Source organism: Rhinolophus sinicus, linkage group LG07, assembly GCF_036562045.2.
Source record: "Rhinolophus sinicus isolate RSC01 linkage group LG07, ASM3656204v1, whole genome shotgun sequence".
Taxonomy (NCBI): Eukaryota; Metazoa; Chordata; class Mammalia; order Chiroptera; family Rhinolophidae; genus Rhinolophus; species Rhinolophus sinicus.
In genome coordinates this window covers 119,758,380-119,770,741 of record NC_133757.1, presented here as the reverse complement: position 1 = coordinate 119,770,741, position 12,362 = coordinate 119,758,380, and the positions used below count along the sequence as shown (strand labels likewise).

General features: G+C 41.4%; 1 protein-coding gene across 1 annotated transcript in view; it reads left to right on the top strand.

Moving 5' to 3' along the window:
- Window positions 1-1,775: 1,775 nt before the first annotated feature.
- The window catches only part of JADE1 (jade family PHD finger 1), a 147,481-nt gene continuing 136,894 nt past the window's right edge, over window positions 1,776-12,362 (top strand). Inside the window, exon 1 of the mRNA XM_019749014.2 lies at window positions 1,776-1,857. The gene's annotated coding sequence lies outside the window, so the exon portion shown is untranslated. The remainder of the gene's footprint in view (window positions 1,858-12,362) is intronic.

Genomic DNA, 12,362 nt, shown 5'->3' with positions numbered 1-12,362 from the left:
GATGCTTGCTGGAACCACAGTGACCTGGCCACAGTTTATAAGAAAGGGAATAGTAGTTATAATTTGGAGATCTCCCTCTGCTTCGGTCTCCATTTTCAGTTCCCTCACCCACCTGACAAAACTCTGTGGCAAAGTGGTGGCCGGCCAGTTGAAGGATCTGGATTAATTGTCCAAGTTCCATCAATGGTTATCTGAAGTACTGCCGGGCAAGGTGAAGAAGACTAAGATCAACGTTAGGTTAATCTCACTTCAGTACCAGGTACAGAGTAGTCTCTGAAGAAATGTTAAAAGAATGAATCACAATAATTGATTATAAAACATTGAATAAAAAAACGAATCTATGATACATCATGATACTCAATGAGCGATACAGATAGAAATGAGAAAGAGAGAGAAGGAAAATTCTTTAGAGAAGAATAACAGCTAATAAAGGGATAATAGCATTAGAAAAATCACTGTTTTGCAATCCCAGTGAAATATTTGGTTCTTGCAGGAATCATCAATCAATGCTAAGCCATTGGGTAAAGGGTTGTTGAGAAAGAAGTTGTTTACAAGTCTTAAAATATCAACTACCAGGTCACGTATTAATTACCAAGGGGAAATGATACCTTATTATAGAGAAATATAGGAAATAATATCTTAACCAAGCTATTACTCAACACACCACCAATAATGGAACAAAATGACATTATGTACTGATATGGTACAGACTGAAGTGTACAGCAATTATCACCTATTAACAATATCACCTATTATTTTGTCAAAAATATTTAAACTGAATCTAATTATGAGGACACACACAAATTTAAAATGTTAGACATTCTGCAAAATGAATGCCCTGGACTTTTCTTAAAAAGTTAATTTCCTGAAAGACAAGCAAGTTACAGAGATGGTTCTAGATTAAAGAAGCCAAGGAGACATAACTAAATCCAATATGCAAATCCGGAATGCATCCTGGATTTTAAAGAAAAAATTATAAAGGACATTTTGGGGTCAATTAGGGAAATTTAAATGCGGAGTATACATTAGATGATATTAATATTAAACTTCTTATGCGTAGTAATGATTCTGAGGTTATGTGGAGAATGTTCTTGTCTCAGATACATCTTGAAGTATTTATAGATAAAGTGTCATGATGTCTGCAATTTATTTTCAAATGGTTCAGCAGTAAAATTACACATACAGTATATAAAGTGTAGGGGGTAGTGGAGAGAAAGAGATTGGAGCAAAATGTTAACAACTGATGAGTCTAACTGAAGAGTATGTATACATTGTACTATTCTTTCAATTTTTGTGGGTTTGAAAATTTTCAAAATACATTGCAGGGGCAAAAAGAATGAAGAATAAATCAACGTTCACCTTACAAATGAAAACCCAGGTAGTTCTTTTCCTGACACAGATGACAAATTGCAAAGTTAGGCAGAATAAACAGGCAGTAGAATCATAGACTATCCTAAATTGAAGGTTTTTTAAAGTCTAATATTTAGACTGATTCCGAGAAATCATCTGCAATAAAAAGTTTTCTGGTGGAAAAATAATTAGAGAAATAATGCATACTCTGTCTCCCTTTTGCAGAATCACAAGGGATGCTATTTGCAAACTAAAGCTCTGAGTAAAGAAATTGTGTTTAATTTTGTTTAACGTCACAGTTCCTAAACTTATTTGACCATGGAACCCTCTTTTAAAAATCTTATCCACATTCATTTCCTCAAAAACAATGTTCCCCAAAATAGACCTAAAGAGACTAATCCAGCGCAACGTCCTTATTTTACAGGTAAAGAAACAGAAGCTCGGACTAGTTGATATTCTCAAGGTCACAGATGAAGAACTGAGCCAAGAACTCAGGTTTGGAAAAAGGTAAAGACAATACTTATTTGTATTCACAGAAAAGGAGAAAATGTTTCTTAAAGATCATGAGGATTGAAATATTTAATACCATTTCAACCAACGAAAACCCCATATTTTATCCCATTTATAGATGTTCTACATATAGGATCTGTTTTGCAAACATGACACCTTTGTTTATAACCATGGAGACATATGTTGTTTGCTCCTAATATTATTGTACCATACGTGAGAAAATGAAATGCTTTCTATATAGAATGCTAATTTAAGTTTCATCCACTTATACGAACTAAATAGTACATGGAATTGTGACAGAATCACCCTTTCTTGAGTTATACTACTCTAACAGTTGTGATAGGCAAAGGAGGAAAAAAATCAGATTTTATTGCTTTACAAGCCAACCATGTTAAGAACATACATCGGCTTTAAAACGGCACGATTTTTTCCCTAGTGTCCAAGCAGATTTGCTCTGGGTTCAAGCAGTGATCAAACCCTCTCTCTCTCTTTCTCTGATGGCTGCAGTTTGCATTCCGAGCGTGAGCACAGCCCTGGTGCAGGGCAGGCAGGCCCAGTCAGCAGCTGTCAACTCCCCTTGTAAAGGCGCTGCTCTGTCTCACAACTGGCAGAGAGAACTGAAGGAGTTCCCTTCCCTTTATGGCTTTTATCTGTCTGGCTAATAGGGATGATGCTTAAAGGAGGCAATTCTGGAGCAATAAATCTGACTGCAAATAAAGCGAGGGGAGAGGGAGGAAAATTACAATGTAAGAAGTTTCCTTTGTTTACTATGTTTAATTGGGATTCCACACATGAATGAAGAAGCCTAAGTTCTCTCCCAGGGTGACTGGGAAGGGGAAAAAGGTGAGTTTCCACAGCCTGTATGCTTTTTAATGTGCAAATGAGTCAGAGCCTTTCCCAGCCCACAACAGTTTGTAGTTCCAGTCCAGGGCCAGGGTCTCAGTGGGTGCTCAGTAAATATTAATTGAAGAGGATGATGGCTTTGAGGAGTGGGCTTAATCACACCCTCTCAGGCATAGCCCGCTAGGATGCACAAATAGGTCACTCAGTCTCTTGCCCCGAGCACTAACCGGGTGACCCCGCCAGTTAATGAGAAAGGTCTCAGTTCTCTCATGTGTCTCCTACCTCAACTGCAGTCCTCCTTTCCAACCCACTCTGCCTTCTGCACTCAGAGGCTGACGAGAACAAAATGGGAGAATAGGCACAGCAGCTGCTGTGGCCTCACTTCCTGTGCAGTCTTCCTCCATGGAACGCTCCACAGTGCCCTCTTTGCGCTGCCAGGGAAAGGAGGGAGCAAAGGAATAGGCTGGAGACTTAGGTAGAGGCTGCAGCGAGCAACATGGTGTGGTTCCCAGCAGCTCACACCTCTTCCGGCAGAGGATTACACAACTTGCTGTCTCCTGTGGGGGGTATGCAATTTCTGCACCTTTGATGTCAGGCTTGGGCATGTGAGTACTTTGGCCAATGGGATGTGGGTAACCTTGACTACCCCTCATATGAGCAAAAGCTTTAAGAGCCTGCTATAGACGGAATGTTTGTTTCCACTCAAAATTCCTATGTTGAAGCCCTAACTCCCAATGTGGTGGTAGTTTGGAGGTGGGGTCTTGGTGAGGTATTTAGGCCCTGAGGGTGGGGCCCTGATGAATAGGATTAGTTCCTTTACATAAGAAGAGACATGAGAGAGATGATCTCTCTCTCAGCCAAGTGAGGATACAGCGAGAAGACAGCTGTCTATAAAGCAGGAAGCAGACCCTCACCAGACACTGGATCTGTAGGTATCCTGACCTTGGACTTGCCAGCCTCCAAAACTGGGAGAAATAATGTGGTTTAAGCCATTTGGTCTATGGTATTTTTGTTATAGCAGCCTAAACCGACTAAGACAGAGCCATTGTATGTTTCTGTCGCTATCTGTCGTTATTTTCTTTTTGCCATAAGAATTGCGTGTCCAAAAATGGACTTGTCTTTCAGCATGGATCTGTAATGAAGAAGTCATGAGGCCAGTTTTAATGCACGTGTCTTCTTCAATCCAGATCACAGAAAAAGCCTTTGTAATTGTAACTGCAACATTTGGGGTTGTTTGTTATAGCAACAGAGCTGACTAATTCATGCTGTCCCAAGGGAGTAGGCAGGTGAAGTTTGTGACTTGAATATTGCACCAGTCCTGGTCTTTACACATCAGGCTGCCAATCTGTGATGAATAATAAAAGCTCCTACAGCCCTTGTACTTGCTGTGACACTGGCCCCAACAGCCTCCTTGCATTAAATATAGCACTGGATGTTGCATAATATGACATTGCAACTGCCAGCAGATCAAGTCAGGGTCTTTCCTATGAGGGGTGTCCTCCAAAGTTAGAGAAGCCTTTGCTTTCTCCAGAGACCCTCATGAAAGGCACTGTATTTTTCACTTCTCTGAGTAGCGTGCCCCTCCAACACTGGGGGCACCCACAACCTTCCAGAGGAGCAGAGGGGCCTGTGGTAGCGCAGCGTGACCACGCAGACGGCCTTGCTCATTTCCGCTTGGCCTTAGTATAGCCGGTCTTTCCCCAAAGCATGTCTCATGTAAATTATAATTAAATACGGCCTTAGACTAGTGTCCTGAATAGGGAAAAACTACGTAAAAATAAAATATTCATAAATTTGAGTTCACTTATAGCTTTGTGTTCTTACAGGGATTAATATTTGTTGGTTTAAGTTAGTGCTATGTCTTTATGAAGATGGTTTTATGAAAATATCGAATCACACAGCCTCCTTTAGGTGTTCTGACTATAAAATTCTTATACCCTTGTGAAGTTTAAGCCGATTATATCATCCCAATAGATTTTGATAGCTATCATAAAATAAGAAGTTCAAACCAATAGATGCTATAACTGATCATAGGACTATAACTGTGAACTTCAAAAATATGCTAATTCTTGTTCCTGGATAGAGATACTAGCCTTAAGTTCTTTCTGTGACATATGTGTATGTGTTTATGATCTATTTTTGTAATGGGGAAAAAAAACCAGCTCCAAAAATATCACCTTCCCCTTTGACATTTATCAGTGATAGCAATGTCAGAAAGCATTAGTATACTAAAGAAGTACAGAGAGGCTGCCTAAAGCATATCTTTGGGTTTTATTTTAAAAGAATTTGATATATGTCCTGATCCCTGGCCTAATTTTAATGATGTTTTAGATCAAATTCATATGTACTGTGTGGTTACTATGTTGAGGTCTGGGATCTGGTCCTGTTCACTTTTTGTAGGCTCAGTACTTACATAAATAAGAGGGCCTTAAAAATGGTTTGGATGGACAGATGGATGGATGGATGGATAATGGATGGATGAATGATGGATGGATGATAGATGGATAGATGGATGCGTGGATAGGTAGATGAAAGAATGAATTGAAGAATAGATAGATGGGTCTCCTCTCCTCCCCTAAAATAAAGTAAGAAAAAATGTAATTGTTTCTGTTTTGATATTAATTTAATCTACTTCAGAAAGAGGCCATATTTTCTTTTAATATAAAGAAGGTAAATTAAATTGTGATAAACGTTATCATCATGGTAATAAACCAGAATGCTTACCTCAAGGCATTTTTTTAAGTGTTCCTCTCCTATTACTCTCCTGGAGGCTAAATGATGATTGATAATTGTCCTCATGCCCCCAAAGGTTCTGTTTGAGAGCTCTCCACAATGACCCAACAACAAGATAGGGTTTCATCATCTAGGGAGGGCATCTGGGTTGGTGTCTCAGTTACTCTAACGTAGTCACAGGGTGTGGACAATAGTTTTTGTCATATTCCTGTAATCCCTTTTATAGGGAGGATCAAGGAAATTCAGATTAGAATATGGTTTTTCTGGTAAGATTTGATGAGGTCTCTAATTGTGTTAATGAGAGGTTGGTTCCCATAGCCCCTAGACCTGCTAGGTTTTAATTAAAAATGTTTGTTTTATCCTTAAAAATAAGAACTTTCCAAAGAAAAGTATCACTTCCTCCTTTGAAAATCCTGTCTTGACTGTATTCTTCTCCACTCACTGCCAAGTTCTGCAGCTTTTAACCCTAATCCCCAGCCCATTCTTCTTGAACTTGTCTTCTCCCTTAGCTTTCATGACTTCACGCCCTTCTGGTTCTCTGCCCATTTCTCGCCCTTCTCAGAGTACACTGCTGGATCCATTGTTGGCTTTCCTTAGGGTTTGTCCGTAGTCCTCTTCAATTCTTACTCTGTTGCCTCTTCTTCAGTATGCTCACCCACTCTCCTGGTTTTCTCACCTCTACACTGGTAACACCCAACTCTATGTATCTAGTTTTGATTCCCCCTCAGCTCCAGACCTATAGATTTAAGTGACTACCCAATATCTATGTCAGGGTGCACATGCCCCTCAAACTTCTGCTGTACATCCTGTGTCTTTGTTGCTTTGCCCCCTATGCCTGGAATTAGAAAGTCATTCTCCTAGAGCTTAACAAACAAGACATTAAACTTTCCAGTGCTTATCTTATGGAAGCCATCATGCTAGATATTGGGGGATACAGAGATGAAAAAAGTGTTTCCTACCATGAAGGAACTTGCATTGTAAGGAGAGAGGAATATAAGCAAACAAAAAATGGCAAACAAAGGCAGAGTCACAGTGACACTTAAGATATAAAACGCTGAGTGTAAAGAGGGTGGAGAGCGTGTACTGAGTGAGGACTTCAAGAAGAGGCAGCAGCAAGCTGAACCTTGAAAAATGAGTAGAAATTTCCTTAATAAAAATGGGATAGTGGAAAGGGTGGTATTCCAAAAACAGGGAATGCATTAGTAAAGGCACAGGGCATAATCCTACATCGTATTTCATTCATTTATTCACGTAGTTGGAGCTCAGAAACTGTTCTCAGCTCAGAAGAAAGACAATAACGTGATGTACTGATGGCAGTGTGTGTGTGTGTGTGTGTGTGTGTCCGCGTGCTCGCTGCAGAAGTGAGGAATATAGTAGAAGAAAAAACTAGAAAAGTAAGTTGGGGCCAGCCCATGGACACAGATGTTTGTTTCATTTACTTGAATGAAATGTACCTTGTACTTCCTGTGAGAAGGGTAGGCTGCTAAATTTCAGGGCTGACATTCGCTGTGCGGTTACAAAATAATACAAGTTGACATTAAGTTGAAAAAGTGCTATCATGTGACTTCCTGCCGTGCACCAGAGAAATTCATAGCAGTAAAACAAGTATTTAGTTGTAGATCTTTTTCCAAACCTCATTGCTTCCCTGGTCAGCTCTGGACAAAAAAAAAAAAAAAAATTGCAAGTTGGGTTAAGAGAAAAAAGAAAGAGGAAGAGGAGAGTGAAGAAGGAAAGCTGGAGGGGAAAGAGGGGAAGAGGAGGAAGAGAAGGAAGAGGACGGAGAAGGAGAAGACAACCAGCAACTTTATTGTTCACGTAGAATGTTGTCAGACTGACACTGTCCTAGCAGGAGCAAGGTGTGGATTGATCAGACTGGTTTTAACGAGCCTTGCATACAGACCTTCAAGCCTCACCAGAGACAGAAAATGTGGGCTCTCCAATCAGAGGTGTTTCCACTCTGCTAGCCTTCAAGGGACAGGGCACGTGATCACCATTCTCCATGATAAGATTTACCTGACACTGGCTAGAAAATTTCTCATTATAGAGTCCATCCCTTCATTCATTGGCTAAGGAAAGCAAGAGAATTTTCTAGAAAGAACAGCACCAACAGATTATAAAGAGACAAGGTGGAAATTTGAGGATGTTTTTAAACCCAGATTATGCATGTCGCTGAATCAGAGGTTATGTTTTATAAATTGAGATAATATATATTGTCTGAAAGGGTCAGGGTTCAAAAAAGGGAACAGGCTAAGGCGGTAGATGGCAGTTGGCTGCTGTGATGTACAGGAAAACCTCGGTGGGGGAGAGGGAGCTTGCACTGGGTTACTGTCATCCGAAGAGGAATCTAAAGAGGAAAACGAATCAGAGCTTGAGCTCCAATGGGCTGCTGCCCCAAAGGATGGGACTGACGTTTGTATGAGATGGCTGCTGGTGAGCAAAGAAGTCATTTGCCCTTTTTGTGCTAAGGGGTTGTGTAACACACCTTACACGCAGTAGTAGGATGACTTTGCCTGAAGAAACTGTTAATGTGCTTGAATTGAAAAGGAGACTGCCCTGGGAGACTGTATAAATCAAGAATGCACCTCAGAGGGTTCCTGGGAATTTATAAGTGAGGCTCTAGAATTCAGAAAGAAACAGTGACAACATGGTGTGTTTAAAGGAGATGAAATCCAAGGGTATTTGCCAGACTCAAGAGGAACTCCTCTGTGTTCTATCCAAGCTGAACATTCCATTTTTACAAGGGCTCCTTTGTTGTCATGTTTATACACAGACTAATAAATGCTTGACCTTTTTTAGTGATGAAGGAACAGTCTGTGCCGCAGGAGCATATTATTTCAAGAAGCACAAATGAAGAGTAAGTCCAAACCCCTCTGGAACAGATGGACTAAATATTTTGACATTGGAACCACATGGGGAAAGGCAGGAGCTAGGAAGCCGAAAAGCAGGCCTGATAAGGAAACCTGGACACCGCATCAGTCTTCTCAGATGTTTCCAGGGCCTCCAGGTATGGAAGGCACCTGACACCAACCTCACGTGAGGAGGGGATCAGAGTGAGCTGAACATTTATCTTGAAGTGTAGTAAGCGTGGACAATAAATGAGAAAAGTATTTGTAGTCTGGCAAAAGTGTTGATTTCTCAAGTTTTGGATTCTGTATAAAAAGGACTACCATATTTCCCCAAAAATAAGACCTACCCAGACCATCAGCTCTAATACGTCTTTTGGAGCAAAAATGAATATAAGACTGGGTATAATATAATATCAGGTCTTATATTAATTTTTGTTCCAAAAGACGCATTAGAGCTGATGACCCGGCTAGGTCTTATTTTTGGGGAAACATAGCAGTATTCCTCAAGCCTTCACTTTCTACCTAGAGCTAAGTGGTTTATACGCATTACCTTAACCATCACACTATGATGCAGGCAGTATTTCCACCCCACCTTTTTTCTTAGATAGACATAGAGGTACAGAGAGGGCAAGGGAACTTAAAGAGTGTGAGAGTGACTTTGAACCCTTTTAGTCTGATGCCTAACCCGGTGCGTCTCCTGAGTCCTGGTGACTGGCAGTCAATAGACTCTCATTCCAGCCCTTTACCGTTGCTGCTTTATTCCCCACGCCCCATTCTAAACGGGGACGCTGCTAAATTAAGGGTGAGCTCCAGAGTGGTGGACATACCTGTGTAGTTGCCCTTGAAGGACCCCACATATTTGTGTGTCTTTGAAATGAGAAATCCCTGGAGATTGTGACCAGGGTGTGTGGCACGCGTAGAATGTGGTTTCCCATTATTACTCACTCAGTGTTGTTTTTAGCTTCATATTGTTAAGAATCCTTTCAAGAGCAAAGAATACTAATTGATGATGACAGTGACAGCAAGTTTATTTTAAAAACTAAAAATAACTTAAACTTTGATTCAAAAAAAGCCTTGACTTTGGAGGGTCAGAGACCAGTGATGAAATGTGGGACTCCAATTACAGAGCGGAAACCACAGGTATCTAAAATGCAGTGGAAAGAAGCAATGAAAATGTGAGAGCCCTAAGTAACGTGAAGCGATTGGTCTCGCTGGTGGGCATAATGAACTCCTGTCTGCACTCAGTGCCACACCATGCGGAGTTTATGGCACCTCTGAGACTGTTCGTAAAGAGCAATGTTGAGTGGGACCGCTAACAGCTCTGCTCAAGGACAGCGGTATGTCTGGGGGTGTCCGCTGCCGCGCCCTTGCCCCAGGACCCACCGGCCTCCTTCCCCCGCCCCGCTCCCAGGAACCTACTGGTTTCCTCCATTCCGCCCTCACTCAAGCCCTGTTTTCAGATAAACTCATTCATTCTGAAAAGTTTAACGTGTGACTCTTCCAAGGGGTACTGGTTTTAACAGAAAATCAAGCCTCAGGACAAAGGTACAAGGTCCCAAGTTTAACCCACTGTACTCAGGAGTGTAAAAAAACAAAAGGTAGCTGTTTTGTTTTCCATAAATGAGCTAATTTTCCTTCTCCAACCTTCTCCACACTGGGTGATATGGGAAAAAAATCTTAAAATGGGTATTTAAAGCCATCCCTGTCTCTTCTATTTTCAGATAGGCTTATTTTGAGTAATTATTCAATTCACTTACAATTTATCACTTATATTAGTTTTCTGTTGCTGTTGTAAACAAACATTTAGTGGCTAAAAACAACATGACTTTATTATCTTATAGTTCTAAAGTACAGGCGTCCGAAATGGGTCTCATTAGGCTAAAATTAAGGTTTCACCAGGGCTGCATTCCTTTCTGGAGGTTCTAGGAGAGAATCCCTTTCCTTGCACTTTCCAGCTTTTGAGAAGCTGCCCATATTCCTTGAATTATGGACTTTTTCTTCCAACTCCAAAGCCAGCAACAACCAGTGGAGTTCTTGTATCTTTTCCCTTTGATCTGATTCTTCTGCCTCTTTCTCCCACCATTAAGGGCCCTTGTGATCACATTGAGCCTGCCCAGATAATGCAGGATAATCTCCGTACTCTTAAGGTCAGTTGATTAGCAACCTGAATTCCACCTGCAATCTTCATTCTCATCTCTTGGGGAGTGTGGGGTGGGGGGGGTGAAAGTGGAAATTATAAGAAGAGCAGAATATTTGCAATTCTTTCCATAGGGCAGAAATTCCCATTTTGGAAGCCAAAGCTTCCGAATGTTGGGAGAGAGAGAAAATGGTTTTCTCTACAAGTTCTCCCACCATTCTGGGGTGTTTAAAGGGCCAGAGTACACGAGAGGTGGAAAGCATGGTACTTAGAACGGAAGTGTGGGAGATGTGATCTCAAATACCAGCCTGTTCATACTCAAGGAGCTGGTGTAGCTTTTGCTGATCCAGCCCTCCCCACACTGCTGTATACTTGGTGAGAAGCTGAAAGGTCATAACAATGATGGGAAAAATTTTGTTATGCATGGCCTTCGTTACAAAGAAGCAAAGTGCAAAGGACGTAGATTACTCATGGGGGAAGGAGAAAAACCACAAGGAGTCAATATTATCTGCTGTGTGTGAGGAACCATACTGAGTGCTTTACATATAAGACTTCCTTATAGAGAGAAATACACTGAGGCTCAGGGAAGTAAAGCAATTTTCAAAGGTCATGTAACTAATGTGGGACAGAATCAGGCCAAGAACTCAAGTCTTCCACCAAAGTCTGCTTTTTGAAAACACTACGCCTTGCATTTAGAGACACTTGTATCCAGAGCAAAATCCCAGACAGCCGAGCTGGTATTTAAAGAGTATTAGACCAAGTAGGAAAATTGACTGACAAGTTTGGGAACTTAATGCAGCACCAAGAGAATATTATATTCCATAAACTTATAGCTTAGTCCATTGACCCCTGGATTAGAGGACAAGGTGATGGGTGCCTTTAGCCTGGGGATGTGGGAATTTGGCTCTGATGGGTGATGTAATAGACAAGGTGGACCACTCATTGTGTCCTAAGCAGAAACTGGTACTTTTACCCGCGGTGAATGTTTTCAGTGATGAGAACTGTGATGACAATAATGATACCATATGCAGGCAACAACAGAAAAGATGGAGGAGGATTGGGAGTACAAGATGTAGGGCTGGTAAAGAGGGGCTCTCCATGGAGGCCGATCTAAAGCTGGAAATGGCTGAACAAAGACCAAAGGCCGCAGCAGTACTTGATGAGGAAAGAGGCAGAGTGGTAATGACAGTATCTGGCCCCAGGTGAATGTGAACTGCAAACAGTGGAGGCCACAGAATGCTGACAGATGTTTAAAAAAAAAAAATCATGAAGAAGTCACATCACTGTCTGTTTCCTAATTTGAACAAAGTAGCGTTCTACTCTCCACTTGCCGGACAATGCTTCCTTTCTGTCCCTGGAAGTAATTGTCATGTTATAGTCTTAGGATCCATTATAATGCCAAATGAATTGTCTAAATTAATACCTCACCAGTCTGTATGGTCAGAAAACGAGGTGTCACAAAGAAGTGAGCTTTCCAGTGGACTGAAGCTTAGACCCTTTAAGCACCAAGCTTTTTAAAACTTGAGCTATTTTTATGGAACTTGTCATAAATTGTACTCCATTCTTCTTGGGCTCATTAAACAAAGCATACTGAACATCGTGTACCATGTTCTTAATGGCTCTGAGTCCGTGCTGGGAACACTGGCCCTACTGCTGGGCAGTGGGACAGACATCCTCAGGGGCTGGTGAGATGTGCAGGCCCCACTGCAGTCCCTCCTGGGTCCCAAGGTGGTGATTGTCCTCTGCCTCTGACCACTAAGGCGGCTTCTGCTCTAACCCCAGGGCCCCCATACGTACTGGCGTCTAGTCTTCCTGCTCTAACCAAGAATGCTCTTAATACAACATTTGTGTGAACTGATAAATGTTATGGACTTCAAATCGCTGCTGTTTTTAAAACTGCCACCAGATTATACAGAATTCCCTACCTGCGGATTATGATGTAA